Source organism: Lonchura striata, chromosome 5, assembly GCF_046129695.1.
Source record: "Lonchura striata isolate bLonStr1 chromosome 5, bLonStr1.mat, whole genome shotgun sequence".
Classification (NCBI taxonomy): Eukaryota; Metazoa; Chordata; class Aves; order Passeriformes; family Estrildidae; genus Lonchura; species Lonchura striata.
In genome coordinates, this window is record NC_134607.1 from 51085244 (window position 1) to 51106838 (window position 21595).

Consider the following 21595-nt stretch of genomic DNA (forward strand, 5'->3'; position numbering starts at 1 on the left):
TGACTTTTGGAAATACTCTAAGCAAACCATCAGCAGCATACATGTGAAGGTACTGACAACAAACAAAATGTATGCGGAGGCCAGAAACATCATCAAATTTGGCATCTCCTGGATGTACCTCAAGGACTGAAGGACTGACAAATTCCTGATTTACAAGGAGCTATATTAGTGGACAGAAGGGACAAAATATTGGATAGTGAATTTGAGGGGGTCTGGGACAGAGATCATGAGATTTGAGTCCCCATTGTTGGTGGATGCAAACATTTAATGAGGAATTTTTATGGGGAAAGTTTTTATAGGGTTATCAAAAAGACAGTCTGGGATTAGTAATGTAGTACCAGACCTAGACAAGGCATAAAGCAAATAATAAATTATTGTGTCACTGTCTCCCACATTTTGAGCTATGAAGACAGTACCTTGAAGCTGGTTGATAGTGCTGTGAGCAGAAACAGCAGCACTTTCAACTGCTGGGAAAGAATTAATCCTCTGATTTTAGTCACCTAAGCATTAGTCATATAATCCATGGTGCTTACACAGGTACTCATTATAAAGTAATCAAATCTATGCTAAGTGTTTCAGAAAGGCACTCTGAATAGGTAAACTCTTTCCATTTACTCCATTTTTTCAAGAATAAAGTTAGGTAAGGTGACTCCTGTCTGAAGATATTGCTGTAGATTTTGAGAAGTCTAGAAATATATAGTAATTTTCTCCAAATTTTATTTGAAGCAGATTGGTAGAATCCTATCACAGTAGAAAAATGGAAATACCAAATGCATGACAAGCATCATGAGACAAGTAGGAGGAAAAATGCAAAACCTTCCCAGTGCTATACAATTAATTTTCCAAGGATGTAAAAGTCCACATTGTCACAGACTATTAATTAGAGACAGCTTATTGTCTTTCAAGGACCTTTAGCATGACCCATTCTTGTGTAATGACTTCTATTGTTCATTGCAGAGTCAGGATATCCATTTCCATTTATGCTGCTTTATGGATAATTCATTAAAATCTACCCGGCATAGGCTAATATTAATTTGAAAAAACTGGCTGCCTCTTCAGCCTTAGAGTTATTTCTATATCATTAACCCATGTTAATAGTAGTTAACTAAATAAAAAATAAACCAAGAAATACAAGGCAGTGTAACATGGAAGATAAAAGAAAATAGTAAAAAAAAATAGTGAGTCAGTTTGCCTTAGTGAAATATGAAAATACAAGAACAGAAGAACTGTACTGTACTCTGTAATAACCTAATCAGTTATGCTGAGGTGTAGCAAGAGTAACACATTTGCCTATGGCAAAGAGGAAACAATGAATTTACATAGCAAAAGATACTGGTTATAATTCAATTAATACATGCCAGTAACAAAAGGCTGACCATGAATCATCATTTGTTGATAATGTAGTGATATATGAGTTTTAAAGACTGGCTGAAAAACACCTAGGTTGAGTTCCTTGTTTGTCCTGCCTAGACTGTGCTGTATGACTCAGGTCACAAGGATGCAACTATGTAATTTGCAAACAGTCCAGAACAAACATAGGTGCAACTCCTTGTCAGACTAAAATAAACTATGAAAATGATGCTCTAGTTTTGTAACACACTTCTCTGTACTGTGTCAATTACATAAGAAAAGTGACCAGCTTCTTTATCATCCCTTTAAATCACAGGATGTTGGTGTGATATTGAACAGTTCCTGAAAATCGTCAAGTCCAAACACACTAATTCTCCAGGAAGGTTGTCCTTATGTACAGCCCTTTGTGATGGTGGCTGTTTTATGGAGTCACAGCATTTCCACTTTCAAGATAGAAGTGCTGGTTGACGGGGTGGTCAATGGGATTCATGCAGGTTAATTCCTACACGGAATTGGGCTATAACTAACATTAGAAAAGGTCAGCTGTGGATTTGTCTAGCCAAAGTTTGAAAATCTCCAAGGATATTATATAATCTTTTTGGGTACCCTGTTCCAGTGCTGCCCTGCCCTTCCAGTAGATTTTTCTTGCCCAGGTGTCTAATCTGAAACTCTCTGGATATAATCTTTGACATCGGTAGAGAATTAAAGATATAATTGCATTACCTAATATTAAATATTAAAAATAAAAATTAAAAAAGTAATAAAAATACTTACAACTTTTCATTTGCGCCACCAGATGCAGGAACTGAAAACTTCAGTGCAAAGTCATCTCACAACGGCTCATAAGAAAGACATGAAAACTCTCCTAGTAGAATGCCTAGTAGAGATCCAAATGAGAAACTGAAAGACAAGAAATGAAAATACATTTTTCAAATCTCACCAACTTTATTAGGAATATCTATGGTAATTACTACCAGTGTAGATTGATGGTAAATTTATTCTATTATCTGTACAACAATTAAAATGCAGATGATATTCAGTCATCTGTATTTTAATCAGTGTTACCAATGTTCAAGTAAACCCACAGTCTCATAGCACACCCTCAACAGTAGATCAAAATTCATATCTGGGAAGAAATAAGAAGTGCAAAGGGGAAGATAGAAGGAAGGCAAATCACAGCTTGAAGTGTGTTATCTCTTAAGATGCCTTATTTGAATGAATATAGCTAGCTGAAAATCTGCCTGTGAGTCTCCAATGAATCAGCAATGTTTTCATCAAAAGTAAAACAGATTACCCTAATTCCCAAAGTATTATTGAACAAACATAAGAAGGGGAGAGTGCTACAATAAGTGGCATATTAGGAATATGAGAACATATTTCTTACTGTCCCAGCAGCTCTTCTACAAACTGCAGAAGAAAATGCTTTGAAAAAATGGAAGGGAAGGGAAGGGAAGGGAAGGGAAGGGAAGGGAAGGGAAGGGAAGGGAAGGGAAGGGAAGGGAAGGGAAGGGAAGGGAAGGGAAGGGAAGGGAAGGGAAGGGAAGGGAAGGGAAGGGAAGGGAAGGGAAGGGAAGGGAAGGGAAGGGAAGGGAAGGGAAGGGAAGGGAAGGGAAGGGAAGGGAAGGGAAGGGAAGGGAAGGGAAGGGAAGGGAAGGGAAGGGAAGGGAAGGGAAGGGAAGGGAAGGGAAGGGAAGGGAAGTACATTGGTTCAGGAGCCAAGAGATATAACTACAGGTCAGTAGAGAACACAGTACCTCTGGCAAATTGTTAATCCCTTAACCTTGGACAATGCTATAACATACAATTTCCTACTCATTAACATCACTATACTGCTGCTGATAAAATGAAACAAGAAATTTTTATCCTATGCTGAAATGAGAAATGATAGTCTCGCATAAAATTATATTTTTATAATGTCCCTATCTTAGAATGAACACAGCATAGGGATGCAGTACCATGACAAATGATTCAGCCTGTCTTTTGAATCCTTAAATCCATTAAATCCTTAGTGATGTTACCTGTTAAATACAAAATTTGAGTAGACAGATAGATTGCTTCTGTGATTCCTCCACATACTAAAGCACACTATGGTCTTCAGGACAAAATGAAACCTGAGTAGATAGCATAAAACTCCATTTACAAATAGGCAAGAAAATTGCTGAAATTATAACTTCTTTTATTATTGTTGACATAAATGATGGTCAATAGTGTATTTGCTTAGACCGTGGGGAATTTAACACAGCTATAATAAAACTGTTAAATTATAAATTATGATGATGATTACAATTATAATTATAATAACAATAATAATTGCGCAACAAAGAGAGCATGTCAAACTGCCAAAAGAAAAAAAAATCTGAGAATAATTTGGAAAAGCAGAACTCGTGTCTAAATTGTATGCATCCTCAGGCTTCCAGCAAGGAAAATCATCTCAGCACTAAGCATTGTAGGGAGTAAAGATTCTCATAGTATCAGCTTGTAATAGCCTCATGTCTGGCCATTTATCATGAGGCTGTGCACGTGCACACAGAAAAAAAAAGGGAAAAAAAGCTCAAAAAATTACAAATCTACAGAAGTCTCATCCTAGTCACTGAAAAGTAATCAATATATACTTTGGTTTTAATGTTTGACATTTATATATTGCATTGCTTACACTATATGACAATAATATTCTCCTCAGATAATAACAATTCTAGCTCTTGTCTCATCTCTTAGAAAGAAGTGATTTCTTACTGAAGAGTTTCTGCTTGTGATACAGGAGTGGGAACAATACAAACCAAACTGATCAAATAATGAATAGACAAAAATTACTCTGTCTCCCTTTTTTTTTTTTTTTTTGAGAAGGCTGAAAGAAAGATCCCTGCTTTATGCAAATTGCCACAAGTCTACTGAAATTGAAATCACCTTTTTCTGCCCTCTCAGAAATTTTTGTTCAGTTTAAGTTTCTCTCCCCCAGAGTAATTTTTCATATCAATAGACAAAGAAAAGGCAGGTAAATAATGAATGTTCTTTCTTAATTTCTCTCCAGTTACAGATCAAAAGGTGTTGCTGATTCTTTTTTGATGTCTATAAGCTACTGAAAATAGTGATTCAGAATCATTCCTGGAATTGATTCTTAAATAATTTTTCAAATGGCTTTGATTTCCATATGTTGCATATCTATAATATATTGTCCTCATATTTCTTTGTGCTAAGGGCAGGATATTATGATTGACATATTATGTCACTCTAGAACAGTTCTGGAAGGGAAGTCACACCAGTGTTCTTTCTAATCTATTTAATAATCATAAAGGAGATTTTTTTCTTTCTAGTAGTCCTCATGGATTATAGGCAAGTCCCTCCTTGTGCCACATTCTTCCAGTCTGTATTCTTTAATCCCTTGAAACATAGCAAAAGGCTTTTGCATGGCACACATCTCCTTTTGTCATGTGCCAGAAATGACTGCTGGCAGCTGCTCTGAAGGCCATTCAGTGAACCTGCACCATTCCTAGAGCAAAGCTCTGCTAGACTGAGGGACACTGTGCCAAGTCAGCAGGTATTTGTACTGGGCACCACTGCTCTTGTGCCCTGTGTGAACCTCGAGGGCTGCCTAAGGATGTAAGGAAGGAAAACAGGATGGAAAAGGGCTGGTTTTACACAGATTCATCTCTTTTAGCTAAGGCAGTTTCTGAAGTGTAAAGAGGGGGACATTTTCCAGAGGGATCAAGTACAATTGTTGCAGAAATTTATATTAACTTTCCTGAAAATGTTAAATTAAATTTGCCTAGTGAAGTCTATGAATCTGTATAAGTCCAGGAAAATAATATAAAGAAGAAAAAAAACATATTATTTTATACAGATTTTTTCTTTAAATTTAGCAGCCAATATCAGCTTTGATTTTTTTTCACAGAAATAGAGAAGTTTTCATGTCTAAAAAGAATGGCAGAGGGAAGGAAGAGGGAAAGAACATTTAAAGTTCATAGAATGATAGAAATATACTAAGTTTTTACTTAATTCCACTTACATTGGGATCACTATGACAACGAATAATGCTCCACTAAGGCTGGGAATAGAACAGAAACAAAACCAAGAATTTATAAATCTTGAATTCATGGCAAGCAGAATGCAAAAATTAGCCTTTGGGTGCTAGCTTACCACCATAAAAAATAAAAGCAAATTTATATCAAGCATGGAAGAAGTATATGCTCTGCATATAATTATGTTTTTAAAATATTTAATGGCAGAGTGGAATAGCTTCATATTCTTCCCTTACAAAGTTGCATACTATAGTATTACAGTATCTATTCAGATAAGACAATAATTAATTTTAAAAACAATTCAATATGAAAGAACATATTACAAGACAATTCAGATACTTCTTAGTACTTATGATAGTATATCTGAAGAGAAATTAATTTAGTATTACTGAATATCTGAAATGGTTTTTCACATTTTCACACTTTACAGTGTAACTTTAAAGTTATTGTAATATTTTCCATTTGGTTCTTAAAGAAAAGCTCTCAGTCACATCAATTAAAGTAGTAAACATATTTACACTGACAAAATGTCACTGAAAATTCTTTTACTGAATGATAGCACTTAAAGTTCAGCTTCCTTTGTTTATAAATTATTTTTATGTTTTATTTTTATAGTCCTCATAAAGATAAAAGTGAAAATAATTTTGTCAGAATAAAGACAGGCAAATGAAATTTAGAAGTACTATTGATAGAATAGGAGAATTTTTGCATGTGTTAGAATTTTAGAGCTATTGTTATAGCTAAAATGTAGCATTGTAAAAATAATTTAATTTGATGCTTTATTTAGTTATATATTTGTGGCATAATTATGATATACAGCTTAAATAGATGAAAAGTTTTTCAGTACTAGTACATAAAGACTTTTGAACTGAACTTCTCGAAATTGAAAGTGTTCTTTCAATTTATTGACTTTAATAGATTGTAAGAAAGCTATAACAATGTGAGGACATACTAAGAATAAAATACAGCTCATATAAAAGATTAATGACTTCCTTTTTAATACTTTATTAACCTCCAGAAAATGTGTTGAAAGCTTACAGGTTGTAATTTTGGTTGAAAGCCAAAAAAAACTTTTATAACAGTTTTAAAGCAATCTTGGTTTTCAGAAACTCATAAAAGAAAGTGTTTCTTATAATCTTTTGCCTTTTTTGACTAAAATTCCTTCACATATAAACACTAAGCACTCAAGAAAATGACCAATGCATCATTTTTACATTATCACTTCAGAAGGAAAGTGAAGCAGCTTGGTAAGAAATATTTTCTTTGTGTTCTCTTACGCTGCTTTCTGTTAAACTCTTGAAGTAGGAATATATGCAAAACTATGTATTTTTTTGCTGCCTGAACCAGCTGGACATTTAGTGCATCCCTTGACAATAGAGTATATTGTGCAAAATATAAATTTTTACTGGCTACTGATGAGCCACTTTTGAACAGCTGCTAAGGCTTCAGATAAAAGTTCTTGGCATTTTTGTATTTGTAGGCAGTTCATTCTTCTTTTAAAGACTTCTCCCCACTGTGCAGTCCCCAGATAGCTGCCCAAAGATTTAGCTTAAAGGTAGCTATGACTGGATCTCTTATACAGGATACCATCTTTGAGATATTTGCACCAAAACCTTTCCTTAATAATTTTTTTCAAAGCTAATACTTAGAGCCAAGCGAACAGCTATAGTGCTCTGCAGTGCCATACATCTACACACGTTTAAGCAACTGACACCTGGCATGCATCTTTCCACCACGTTCCCTTCCTCACAACCTTGATTATTCTTTCTCCAGGAAAACTTCTGAAAACTGATTTTTGCTCATTTTCTAGATCCCCATGGAATATCAGACACTTAGAACAGTACTGACACTTTCTCAGTGAATTTTCCCCTCTCAGTCACTTAATATAAAAGAGAAGATGGAGAGGCATCCTTGTCCCCAGCAAGGAGACCTGCTGAAGGATACTGCTTTGCAAAATCCCACCTCCTTGAGAGGACTGGCTCTTTGGGAGGCACATCCCACACTGCCAGCTTGCTCTGTGAGACTGGCCCCTGTTACATTGTGAGTTGTTCATTCCTGACCTCACGCTGCAAAGCTTCTGAGCTGGCACAGCAAAGGTGGAAGGGCTTCGAAGGCAGAGCACAGTGGATACTGTGCAGAATAGGAAAGAGAGAGAAATGCAGTTAAGATAAGGAGCTGGCAAATATCACACACATTGAATGGCCTCCGGGAGTTGCACAACATGTCCACAGAGGGCAGTCACTTAGATTTTTCGGTCTCTACAGGCACAGGTTGGGGTTCTTCTTTCACCTCCATTTTGGGCTTCTCACTACAACGAAGGCATTGAGATGGAAGAACATGTCCATCAAATGACAATGATGCTGGCAAAGCATCTGCAGCACAAGTCTGATGAGGAGGTGCTGGTGGAGCTGAGGTGGTTTAGCCTGGAGAAAATAGGCTCAGGAGAGACATTATCACTCTCTACAACTGCCTGAAATGAGGGTGTAGCCAGGTGGGTGCCTGGCTCTTCTTGTAGCAAGAAACAGAAGAGAAAAGAGTATCAGGTTGCTCCAGGGGAGATTTTGATTGAGTATTAAGAAACATTTCTTCACTGAAAATGTTATCCTTTTCTCTAGAAAAGGTACTTGGCAGCTGTATATCTCTTACCTTTCTCTTTTCCAAAAGACAAGTTAATGAAAGAAACTATAACTACGGACTCTAATTAGCATGCATATGTACACACCAGCAGGCCAGGAGCACAAATTCCACATTTCCTTTATGGAAAGTTCAGCATGTCACTTCTGGTCTTTTCTTGCCTTCAGAACCCTGTACATCCAACACCTCAGACTGCCCTGCACCAGCACGCAGCAAGAAGAAAGCACACTGGGGAGTCTACCTTCAAGCATTAGCAAAATTAAAATGTTCACTATCTTCATTAACCTTCTTTCTCTCAGCCCAGTAAAACAGACTTAAATGTCTCTGTCCAATCTAAACTTCTCAGGATGGAGAACCCTGGCACTCCAGGCATCTTCCTGAGTCACCTTTACACCTATGTGACCGCAGCAGCTCCGAGAAGAAACAGAGTTCACTCAGGAGCGGATCACATTGTGCTGATACAGTCTTTTTAGTGCGCCTAGCAACTGAACCAAGAGAGTGCAGTAGTTTGTATTTCTTTCTCATGTCCAAAAAGACAAATAGGTGTCTGGTATCTACAAATGCTACAGATGTAATGGATGTTAAATCTCAAGATGTTAGGCAGCATGGCCCTTGTCTCTGGGTAGTCCTCTCTAGTGCTTAGTGGATAGATGGCAAAGTTACAGCACTGGAAACTCAGAGCTGAATCTGTGTCCAATGGAGATATAGTGTAAACACTCTCTTGAGTGGGGACACTGTACCCTGTAGCTCCATGCTGGAACCTAGGGGACAGAAGACGCCTCTGGAAAATGAGACAGATTATTAACTTGATCTTTATACCTTTAGGCATATCATGCACTGCAATGAATAGAAAAAATCTGCTCTTTATGTGCTGCAATCACATAAATGAGGACGCCACTTGGGACTGGCAGGTTACCTCTATCCTTCAGGAACACTGCCTGAGCATCAGGCAGGGCAAGAATTGCCGGGATGTGAAAGAACAAGTAAACACCAGCCAGGTCCTGCTGTGCACAACCATGAACCTGGAGGTTAGAGAGCTACATGCAGCAAAATAGGCATAGGGCAGGTAAGACTTCTACTCAGGACAGAGGAACAAAGAGTTTCTGAGCTTTTTCTACATAATGGGCACCAAATCCTCATCTTCTCATAAAGAAGCCTCTCTTATTGTCCCAGACAGGACAGCGGTTGGGAAGCCTTTATTCCTGACACTCCTGTCACTGCCCTAGTGGACACGATTACTGAGGTCATTGCTGCAGAGACCAACACAAAGGCTCTCAATCCAGTGCCACTGCTGTCTCAATGTCAAGAAAAGCAAGACCACAATTAAAGCTGGAAAGGACTTCAAGCCTGCAGTCTCATTAGAAATAGTGTCACTAGGATAAACAGCAGAGCCAACTGCTGCTCCAGAAATCCTTCAGATTAGTCCTTCTGACATCACTGATAAATAAGTGCATCATGAATTTCATTAAAGTCAGACAAACTCCTGAATAAAGGCTATTAACATGCACAAGAGCTGGCAGGCATTGCTCTGTATTTAATATTCTGATTCATCCTGCAGTACACAAGATATTTTTGCAAAACTGTATTTTCAATGTAAATATGTGCTTCGCAGTGGAGTTAGAAAAAATAATTATTGTAGTATCCAGGATGAAGTATATCAGTATAACACTTTTTGGAAGTGTTTCAAATTTCTGAATGCACATTTTACAATGGAATCAATAGTTTAGTTAGTGATCCAATTGCTAACATTGACATTTATAAATAGCAAATATGTTGATACTCCAGATACAATTATTTTTCCTGCCTATATTACCTTTTTTAACTTACATTAAGACATAAATAAGACTGAAGTGATTTCTCAAGTTTGGGGACATGTCTGGTCCTAATAGTCAGCAATTTGCTCAATCTATATAGAAAACAGGCAAGTAAGTCACAGCTCAAGCCACACTTTCTTGTCCAGATGTGGGGAGCCAGTAGACTGTGTAATGCTCATATTTCTGGCCTAAAAATATGTAGGTCTCAGAGGCATGGAGAGATGGTATCCCTGTGTGTCAATATCCAGCTGGATCCTGTGGCTAAGCCTGGGTACCACAATGCAGATCTATACGTTGAGGACTTTTGACTAAAATATTCTTTCAGAGTACTTTCCAACTTAATTTCAGACAAGACTGGAAAATCCATTAATCCTGATATACCTAATTTGCACATAGTTTATATTGTACTGATTAATATTAGGTCAGATATTAAAGTGCTAATTTATACCAATTTCTTAAGCAGATGACACAATAATATATTATCATTGCAGATATTTCACTTAATGAGAATCATGTAGAGTCTTGCATTTCCCAAATGACTCTCAGTGAACAGCAAAATGACCTAAAAGCTTTTCAATAATTTCTAAGTATGAATATTTTTATATTTAGGAAAGTCAAAATGCTAAATGCTTACTGATTGTAGATAGATCGCACTACCATTGTGCGATAGCATTACAATTGCATTATTAAATTCAGAAAAATAATGAAAGCAATGCTATTATTGATGGAAATTGTAAGTCAAAAGTTATTTCATCATTAGGTAAAAATCACTGAAATATATACCTTTTTTGTATAAATCCTTTGATGTGCATCACAGAGCTTCATGTTAGGTGTCTACAGTGGACTATTATCCATTTTAGTTGAATATTTAAAACCAAGAGCTAAATAATTGATGGAAAAAGATGTTAATGCAATCAAAAATTGGTAGTATTAACAGTAAAAAATTGAAGACTTCTTGATGAGTTTCTCTAAGGAAAAGGAGATGTTATTTCTATATATAACCTGAAAATCTCTCATGTGTTTACATTAAAGAATATATATATGACTCTTAAACCTGAGTATTTTTATTAGATAGACATTCTTTTAATAAGAAGACAGCAAACTATCAGAGCTGATACCTGTCTTGGGAAAACTGAGTTCAACAGTTACTGCCTACAGATAATCCACGTCAGCCAGGTCAAGACACTTTATTCTGCTTCGCAGTTCCAGAGTAACCAAGGTTTTAAAGGAATTCCCTGGGTTGTTGACCTAATGCTTTACAACCATACAGCAGGCATGATATCTAAAAGAATCCACAAACAGCTTCACATTCTCTGTGGGTCAGAAAGCACTTCTCCTATCTTAGAAAACTTAGATTTACAGGGCAGAAGTTCACAGAATGGGAATATAAACTTCCTTAAGAGGAAGTGGGGGAAGATCAAAGGCACTGGTCAGCCTGCTACAACTCTAGATGGATTTATTAAGAGAAAATTCTCAGATACTACCAGCTGCATCTCAAATTACAGATGCAACTAACTTAAATAAAGCTGCCAGATATAACTGTATGGAAAAAAAAATCCTTCTTCACCTATTATCACCCTTAAAACTTGAGTTTTTTGGCTCTGTTAAATCCATTTTTTGGAAAGTTATGTTGATCAAGGGTCAGAGCTCTGCAAGCAATCAGAAGCTCTAAGCCTCACAGGGGAAATATTTGTGGAATTTGAGGGGTCATGGCAGTTGGAGGGTATGCAGGCTCCTACTGTAACCTTTAGGCCTTCAACACCATTTCTGAGCAGAACGTTGCCCTCAAAAGTAGTTAGGTGCCAACATTTTGTGAAATGAAACCCTTAAGACCCCTTCCAAGCATATGAATCAGTACAAAATATTCAGTATTCAAGTTTATAGAAATTTCTATTTCTATATGAAAATAAAGAATCACTATTCCTTAAAGTTGCTGAGGGAATTAATAGGTCGTGGTCAAACTAACATACAATAGGATCACTAGGTGGATTTTGTAAAGCAAACCTAAAAGTTTTTCTTTTTAACTTTCACTGTGTTTAGAGAGACTTTTAGTTTTTAGTTTATTTTAAGATTTATTCTGGTGCAGTTAAATATGTACATATGCATTAAATTATGCATATACATATGCATCATATATGAGTTTTGTAATATGCATATACACTTATTAAAAATAGGAGATGGAATTCAAGTTAAAAAGCTCTTGTTTTTCAGTGCTTTCAAAGTTAATGTTTAACTACAAATACTCTGTGCTGTGTGTCTTGCAAATTTTTAGTGAAAGGGTTTCAGAATGCAGTCTATTAAAATTAACATATCAGAAAAATTGAGTAAATTATCCATAATTCAAAGCCATAGTACATAATTGTCCAAATTTCTTATGAAGAATGCTGAAATAGACTGTGATTTTTTTCAATCATTTCAGAGACAAGCATTACTCCAGACTCCTTTGTACACTTTATCTTTCTTATGGAATACTAATGTAATTCAACAAAAAGCATCCAAATAAAAAGTTTTGTAAAATCTCAGAGAGAAATTACCAATGCAGCAAAAGAATCTTACATAATTCAAAACTGCCACCATCTGTAATTAAGATACTGGGGCATTGTCCTTAACAATCTTGTTGTAAAAAATATCAATATGGCTCATAGAAATATTTACTGTATTTTATGACAGGAGAATACAAAACTGAATTCTGCTAAGATGTGTACTGGGACTGTTTTTTAATCTCTTTATGCTGGTATCATTTCCCTGGGATATTCTAGCTAGACTACTGAATCAAGACACAGAATTGCAATGAAAGTTTTCTTGTTATGAAAGATTTTTCTTTTTTCCCTCTAGGTAATGCCATTGTTGTGTTCACGTTATACATAGGCTGTGTTGCCTATCTAATTTCTACATGACAAGCAGTTTCAGAGTCATGTATTGATCTAGTATTTCCTGATGAATCTGTCCTTTCCCCCTTCATTCCCATCACTAATGTCTGATAGCCTCTTGCCTGTATGAAAGTTGTTTTGAAAGAAAGAAATACAGAATGCCTGTCTCTGTCAGCATCTTATGGGCTGGGAGGAATTCAGCTCCACAGAGCTGTCTTGGGGAGGAAGGGTTTGTTTCTACCTCTTCACATAAAGGCCTTGTGACAACAACGTTTTCAGTGATACCACACTATGTCTACTATGTCTCCATGGCAAGAGTCTAGCTTGGGAACATTCAGTGGTTTTGGCAGGAAGTCTTGAAGGAATATGAGAGAGAAAGGGGAAAAAACATATTTAATGTTATATAAACTTCACTAAATCTGAGGAGACTCTCACAAGAGACAATAAAATCACTGCTTCTAGAAGGAAAGTCACTTACTAAATCATAAAATTTTTGCAATTGTACAGAGAAAAGTTTGTAACAGAATAATCTGTAACAGAATAATAATAATCTGCAACAGAAAACACTTGACATGCTAAATATGTGTGTGGTTTTTTAACTGTGATACCATACAGTTATGAAACCAAGCTTTATCTAGCTTTGAATCAAAAGATTATTATATTCAGTTTAACAGTGGGCTATAAATATATATGTATGTATGCATGCATGTATATATAGCTGTTCACTTTTAGAAACATATTATACTTTCATCCACAGAAACCTATATTAAATATATATTTTATACCACTTTCTCCCATCTTTTTCAGTATTATTCATTCTATATAGCAATAGTTGTAAAATAATTAGTGAGATTTATCCCTAGAAAATTTTAAAAAGTGACACAAATACATTTCATTCAAACACTTGTTGTAAATGAAAAGAATACTTGAAATTAAAACTGGAATACAACTTTGGCATGTGCAACAACTCTGGTATGATCAATGACCTTCAACTCAACACTCCCTACTCAGGTAAAGAAATGAAATATCACATAGAGTGTAATAGTTACTTACACTTGAAACTAAGTACTGGACAAATGATGATAAGGAAATCAGATCTGAAATTTTAAGCCATCAGAATTCAGATGCCAGAAGCAAGTTAAACATTACTGAAGGAAATAGCTGACATAGAAAAGAAACAGGAATGCTACCGCACTCTAGAGAAAAAAGAGGGAAAACAAATAAAAGGAGTTTGATTCTGATTTGATTCTCAGCCTCTAAAAGATAGCTAATAGACCCATAGGCAAGTTAAATAGTTCACTTTCTTTATATTATAAACAAAATTACATTAAAATGTCAGTATTAGTGCTGAAAGCCAAGCAGTCAAATATTAGGAAATACCTCAGCTGTCTCCTCACTCTCTTCACAGCTGTGTGTTCACGCGCAGCCTGGCCCCTGGGACAGAACTCATATCATAGCAATAAAGGCACAAGTTATTTTGTTTCCATTTATCCCGAAGAAACAGTGAGTTGCTCTTTAATTCCATAATTGTTGAGCGAGATGCCAGCATGTTCTGCTGCTGATAGGAAGACTAAGCATTTCCCATGAGGAAAAATGAACATGATCTCCTAAAGTATACTGCACATTAGTTTCAGTCATGAAACAGGAGTATACTATAGGATTAGTGAAGTGGTTGCTCCATCTGCTCAATCCTTGCTTCTGTTTTTATAGTGCCACATTTGAGTACTTACCAAGTCTTACCAAGAGTTAGGGTAGGACCAGCATTTTATTTAATTTTACCCCATTTATTAGTTACAAATGCTATTTAACCATATAACTTGAAGTAGGGCTAGCAACAAAAAACCTCAAAAGGGTCTCTAGGACTTTAGCCTAGACCACTCATTTTCTAAATCAACATAGTATGGTTTAGTTTTAACTCTACACTTATTCAAAGCAAACTACATGAAGATTATCAACACTCTTCATTTAATTCTTGATGCTGAGCACATACAATTGCTATTAGATGCAAATTATTGAGTTATATTCATATATTTTCTTAGCTTTGATGCAACTTAACATTAGATGAACAATGAAATGAAAAAAATTAGGCAATTTTTCAGGTGAAAGTGGTATTTTTCAAGTAAGTGGCTTAGTGATATCTCAGTCTTGAAAATTGTATTCAACTTATTTTTATCATTCTAAAGGTACTTGGAACATGCTACACATTCAACTGAAATAATAACCACGTTTTTCATCTCTATGGTCCCATGTAATTGCCCACTAAATTCCCATCACATCAAAAGAGACATGGAGATGGGTGTTTCAATGTTACTTCAAAAAGTATTGAGCATCCAGAGTGAGGAAAGAAAAATATTAGGTTTCACATCTATAATCACAGCTCAGCATCTGCAAACCTACCAGTGCTAGCATTACTGTCACTAGCTGATATAAATGCCATATTAGAGTTACGGAGCAGCACCATGGCTTCTCAAGGAAGCAGGACACAAAAAGGATTCATCACCACTGTGTGACTTAGTATGAAACTTCATGCTGTGTTTTCCACAAATGCTACTGTAAAATGCAATTCTTCTAAAAGTTGCACTATCATTTTGCCTTTGATAGCCACTGAGAAAAACAAGCACCAGTGAATATAAGCATGTCTACTAATCAATGGTTAACAATGGTTGTCTCCCATTACTTATGTGGCACATCTTTAGAACACTAAACCTCCAACTACACTGCCAGAGGATGGCACAGGCAGGCTCAAGCATGACAAATCTCATGACCATATTTCTTTCTATTCACCTTTTTGATTTAGCCTAAATATAGTGTGAACTCACAGTTTTGCTGCTGGTAAGAAAGGTCTTGGGAAATTTTCCTTAATTTTATTTGCAACCAGTTAACATTAGCTTTTAATTACTGATTCATGTCTTGAGAAACAGAGACATGAACTGTCTTAACTTCCCTTCTTCTTGCCCCACATTTTGCTCAGTCCCTTCAGCCTCCTCTGACCCTGAGATTTGTGCCCAGTACAAGACTTCAAAACTAAAAGTCTCTGCCATGCATTGGGCTGCAGCCACCTTTACTTAGGCCTGTTCCAGGCAGTGCACCTGAAAGGAGACTGGAGCTGGCATTAAGGTCCTGACAGTTTTTCCTCGCTCTGAAGTGCTCTGAAGCTCACAATACAAGGCAGTATGGACCAACACTGAACTGATAAAGAGAAGATATTCTTGTGTAGTCATTTGGTCTCAGCAAGGAAAGTTAAAGTCCCATGGGCTGAAAAAAATGTGTAAATTTTCTTCACTATTTTTCCCCTGGATTTCCCAGAAATACTATCTTGCGAGCAAATAATACACATTTTAGACAACTCACCATTTTCTAGAAATTACTCAGGAAAAGACAATAATTATAAACCATTATTAAAGGTGAATGTTTTGTCTGGAAAACCTATGTTTGATTCTGACCCCACTAATGACAGTTTTCCAAAATGCAAAATAGTAGATGACATTTAGAAGTCCAAAACTGAGGATGCATGTTAAGTGCTTATTCTTGAGCAGTGTAGAGTCATTTTCAGATGGTAGGACATAAAATATTTTCCAATATTTATGTATTTGTTTGTTTTGTGCTAGACTGCTTGAAAAAATAACTTGGTTATTGAGTTTTTTTTCAGCTGGTGTAAAAAATATGCTTATGTAAACTTCTCACAGGTGCAACTTTAGGGCAAAGTAAGACAGTTGAATAAAAAATAAGTAAAAAACTTAATATTTGTATTTTTTAATTTAATGCTAAATACTTTTCTTTTTCTTTCATTTAGTACCTAATGTTATACAGGGATTTTTATTCCTGTAGTTACTGCAGTTATGTAAACTATTAAGTTGAGTTTTATTCTCTATTTAGCCTAGTCACATATATTAAATGCAAGAAATTAATGTACTAGCACTTTCCATCATGATTGTTTGAGAATTGGAAAATCTTTATCTGAAATTACCCTAAAAGTCTCTCCACTCATTAGTGGATAAATTCTATGAGACATTTGATCACAGCAACACTCAGGCAAATGTGGAATAAATGCAAGCGGACTAATGACTTTAATGACAAGATGATTTCCCTGACTGTAGCAAAAGATTCAAGTACTACCAAACCCCAGATCTTAAAGTTCCTTAATAATGTGAAGGTAACTTTAGACTCGAATCCCATCTTATTGTTGATTCAGCTCCACTTCTAGAGATACAAGATGATACAAATACAGATCTTGCGAGCCTAGCTGGAACCAATTATTAAATGCTCTTTTTGAAAAAGGCAGTAGAATAAACAGCTCAGTATGTTCTTAAGATGTGTTGATAATAATTTTTTAAGGGAATAAGGTGGCAACATGAAGGACAAAAACAAATAGAATAAAGAATGAAACTGGCACAAGAATTTAATGCATACAATAAGAACAGTTGGGTTATAAATTACAAGAACGTAAGGTTTATAACTTTCTTACATGAAGCTGTTTAAGATTCAGATGGACCAGTTTAGATCAGTAGTTGTAAGGCTTGTCAAGTGCAATATACTGAATTCACTGACATGGGAAATTCTTTATAATTTAACATTTCAGTTCAGTGAGTGAAGCCAATTATAAAGAGATAATATCAGCTAAATTTGTTTTCTTCTTATTAAAAATGGAGAAATATAAGAACCTGAAGACTGGAAGTTATTTTTATTAAAGGACTTAGTAAGAAAAAGGGTTGAAAAGGAAAATAATGCTCTTTGAAAAGCTGACTTCAGTAAGTCAAATATTTAATTTCTCTTAGGAAAAAGTTATGCAGCAAAAAGGGAATACAGTGAGCTGACACTCACAAAAAAGTTTCATGACTACAAAAGCTAATGAATTCAGCCCACAGACAAGGGTAAACCATAAGATGAGGCATATTTGACTGTTTCAGTAGTAATTTCATGGCACTGAAATCAAAAAGGTCATTCACAAAATAGAAATAATCATATATTACTGAAGAGAAGTATGAAGATATAGGGCAAGTAGGCATGTAAGGATACTGTCAGAAAGGTTAAGGAGAGAAAAGAGCTAGAGTTCTCTAACCATAGAGGCTAGAGATGATAATAGAGTGCATGTTAAGAAGAAGAGAAAAATAAAATCCAGTTATATTGCCTATCAGGGAGAAAGGGCATTCAAGCAGACTACTCTGAAGAGCAAAACACTACAGGAACGGTTTTTCCATTATCTTCTACAGAAAATGTTATGACCAGATACTCAACACAAATGCACAAATAAAAAAAAAAAAAAAAAAAAAAGAAGAAATATAATTGAAAGGACATAAATAAATACAAAAAAATTAAACCAGAATAAACCCACTTCTAATCAATTATTGAAAGACAAGGGTCCTATTTTACCCATAAATCCTGGTGAAGAAAGAGACACAAACTGTCTTTGAATTTTTTTATTCTAAAGCTTTATGGACATTAGAAAGATCTTTGAAAGAAAGAATACACTGAGATAAGGTAAATAAAAGACATAGTATCTCTAATTAATAAAGAGAGGAAAAGCAGCACCTGGAGAATTACAGCTAAAACTGTCTAGTTCTGATTTTTAAGAATATACTAGGAAAAGTGTTTAGATATTATTTATATATTTACTCATGGGATAACAAAACTCAAAAGATACAATATGTATTTCTTTATAAAAGTAAATTCTGGGACAATCTAATTCCCAACTTTGTGAGGATAGATATCTTCACAGGCAGAAAAGGAATAGCAGATACTTGGCTTTATCTATTGACTTTATATAATCTTGTAATATTGTCTTTAAAATATTTTTGTAAGGGAACAGTGAAGAAATAATACCTTTAAAATAATCCTCCTAAAAAATATTTTCTTCAAGAGCACTTGTCAGTGTTTTGAGCTTAATTATAAATATGACATTACTGGAGTCTTGTCTGGCTACCTGGATTCTCTGGTAGAGCATTTTTGTGTGCTTTAATTTCTGATAATTGAGGAAATCTTTTTGTGAGACTTTTTGTGTCATCTAGATTTTACATATTGTTGTAAATGTAATATGTAATTACATAATATTTTACATATTTACATACATCAGAATATTTTACATATTCTATTTGTAAAATCTTTTTTCCCATCTGAAAAATTCATTCAAAAGGAATCCATATCTTATTTTTTCCTATGATTCATAGAGAAAAAAAAGAGCAATAATTTTGTTGCATATAAAAATTCTTGACACTTTTAATACTATATTATAAAGGACTCAACACACACGGTCTGAAGATCAAATAAACATTTGGTCTTGGTTAATTCTTATTACTAACATTCAGAATTATCTGTATTCTTATTTATATAATTTCCAATTGCTCTAGAATGAGAATTTCATTTGAATGGTTATGAGAATTGAATTGATAAATGTACTAATGTGAAGAGGCCAAGGCTTTTATCTTCCCTTGTTGCTCAGTCTTCATCCTCTTCAGATTTGCCAGTAAAATTTCCAGTTATGCTCTGTATATCTGTCCATGGGGGAGGCAACTGTGACCAGAATTGAATGTTGGACTGCATGAAGCTATTTATAAACTGCTGATATTCTAATATTACTATATGTTGACAGGCAGACTTGGACAAATGACATCAGACATAATTGCCATAGTCCTGAGCAATACAATACCAACTGATTCCATAAAGTTTTGTGCGTCAAAATATTAAATATTGCTTTCTATTCCTGAATACTGGCATATCTAACACTGTGTTGTTATTTTATCTCATAAGAAATCAATGGTTTTGTTATGTATCAAAACACAGTCATTATGGAGTGACTTCCTGCTATGCCAGAAAACTATGTGAGGTGGCATGGAATAACCTCCAGGTCCTAGCCATGCCCCCTCCGGGATATCGAAGTTAAAGACAAGTTCTGGCCAGAACAAGGACAAAGAGTAATAGAAATGAGGTAATAAAATCACTTCAGAAAGAATCCATATCCAAACACTTGACTTTGTCACAGCTGACATTCCTGTCTGTCCAGAGATGAGGTTCCTTGCTATTTTTTAGATTTTAGACTTTTGTTTGTTTGTTTCCTTTGTTCTTTTATTGATTATTTCTTCTAGCTTGTATATGTTGCATTGTTTATTATACAGCTTTCCAGATTGATTGGGAAGAATCAAAAATTATTTTATACACCGTAAACTATAATCTGACAATATGAAACTCCAAAAAGATTTGAGGGGCAAAAATATTACTTGCCACAGCTATTACATTTCTTGTTTTGTCAATATGTTCTAAATTCTCCTAAAGAAATACCTCTATTCTGTCATACTGCTGACTAGTTTAATTTCCAGCATGCTTGGGTTTGGTTTGCTCCAAACCTACATGTAGATGGAATTGCAGTTCCATGGAGCTTGTAGGTCAAATCAGGCCTGTCAAATCAGTTTAGACACTTATATGATCAGGTTGACAATAAACTAAAAGGGATCAGTGCTTTGTATTTAGGCAACTGCTATCTGCCTGCATTCTGTTTTAGCAGTTTAATTCCTTTCTTCAGTTTTGAATATTAGTCCTTATCTATGCAACCCTTATCTGTCAAACTGGGTTATTTTTCTCTGAATTAATGGAAAAACTAAATTGTTGTGCTGTAAATGTACCCTATTGCATATTGTGAGACCACTGGAATGATTTTTTAATATTTTTCTACAAAAGAATTATCACAGATAATTCTGAATTATTCTATGCATAGGAAGAAGTCTTGTGAGTTCATCTAATAATTGTAAGATGAGTAAGAAGAAAACGTGCTCTAGAGAGACTAAACATTTTATACCTCTCTTTTGAAAGATTAGCAAGCACATCTCAATGTGAGAAAAAACAATTCAGGGGGAAACAAACCCTGAAGAGCTCTTGAATACCTAAAAAGACAGGAAATCAGTAAGGCCTGTAATTATCGGCACATAGATTTAATGAAGTGTAAAACTTTGGTGTTACAACAAATTAAAACTCCATTAATGGCCATGGATAATGAAGAACAGAAAATGATTAAAAAAAATTACAATCTTTTATTTTCTCATACACTTCAGATTTACACTTACTTCAGAATTTTATTGTAAGAAATAGCTGAAAGAGACTTGAAACAGCAATTTAATGTGAATTTAGGACTTATTATGAAGCAAACCTAAGCACTTTTTAATACTTCCCAAATGAATACAGAATTTTATACTAACAAGAGGCTTCACTGAAAAATCTTGCAATTTAATACGAAATATATTACAAGCAGGTTAATTGGGTTCATTTCATGAAAGTATATTCTAAATTAGCTAAACATATCTTGTTTTTTTTCTTGACAGAATAATCTGAAGCTACTGTCATTGAGCTTGATTCTGAGATGTAGAAGAATTTGACTTGTAGTGGGAAACTAGTAGTTTACACATGGATCACAGAGAATTCTCAAAAGCATTTGTTGTCCATGGAGAACGAATCAGACAGCTTTGACAAATATGTGCAGTAGAATGAATGTCCTTCTTGTCTTCCTCTATGATTTCTGCTGGATAAATCTTCCATTTATTAAAGATCTTTTCTGTTTTCATATAAACCCAGCTTCAGAGAGCGATATTATTTCTTGTGATACTGTAACACATATGTTTCCCTTGTATTCCACTAAAATTTTACTAATGAATTTAGTTGGGTTAATGTTAACACAATGTAGAGTGAAAGCTATTAATTTTGAATAGAATATTAGCCACAGATTTATTTATCCATGCATCTTCTCTATACATACAATCAGTCTGCATGCAGAATGATACCTAAATATTGTAGAATTTAATTAGATAAAGCACACCTGGTACATTGAATTAGTTACAGACCTTAGATTATCTAAATACTATCTAAGAAGCAGAATGGCACAATCAAAAGACATACAGATTTACCTATCAGTTTAAGTAAATTGCAATAC

At 35.0% G+C, this 21595-nt stretch overlaps 1 protein-coding gene across 2 annotated transcripts in view; it reads right to left on the bottom strand.

The window, feature by feature from the left end:
* The window catches only part of MGAT4C (MGAT4 family member C), a 323729-nt gene that overhangs the window by 30410 nt on the left and 271724 nt on the right, over positions 1-21595 (bottom strand). The window contains exons 5-7 of one of the 2 annotated variants that reach the window (XM_077783548.1): positions 10598-10695; positions 3369-3461; positions 2125-2250 (exon numbers count right to left, since the gene is read on the bottom strand). The gene's annotated coding sequence lies outside the window, so the exon portion shown is untranslated. The remainder of the gene's footprint in view (positions 1-2124; positions 2251-3368; positions 3462-10597; positions 10696-21595) is intronic. The other variant, XM_077783549.1, reaches the window with a different exon arrangement.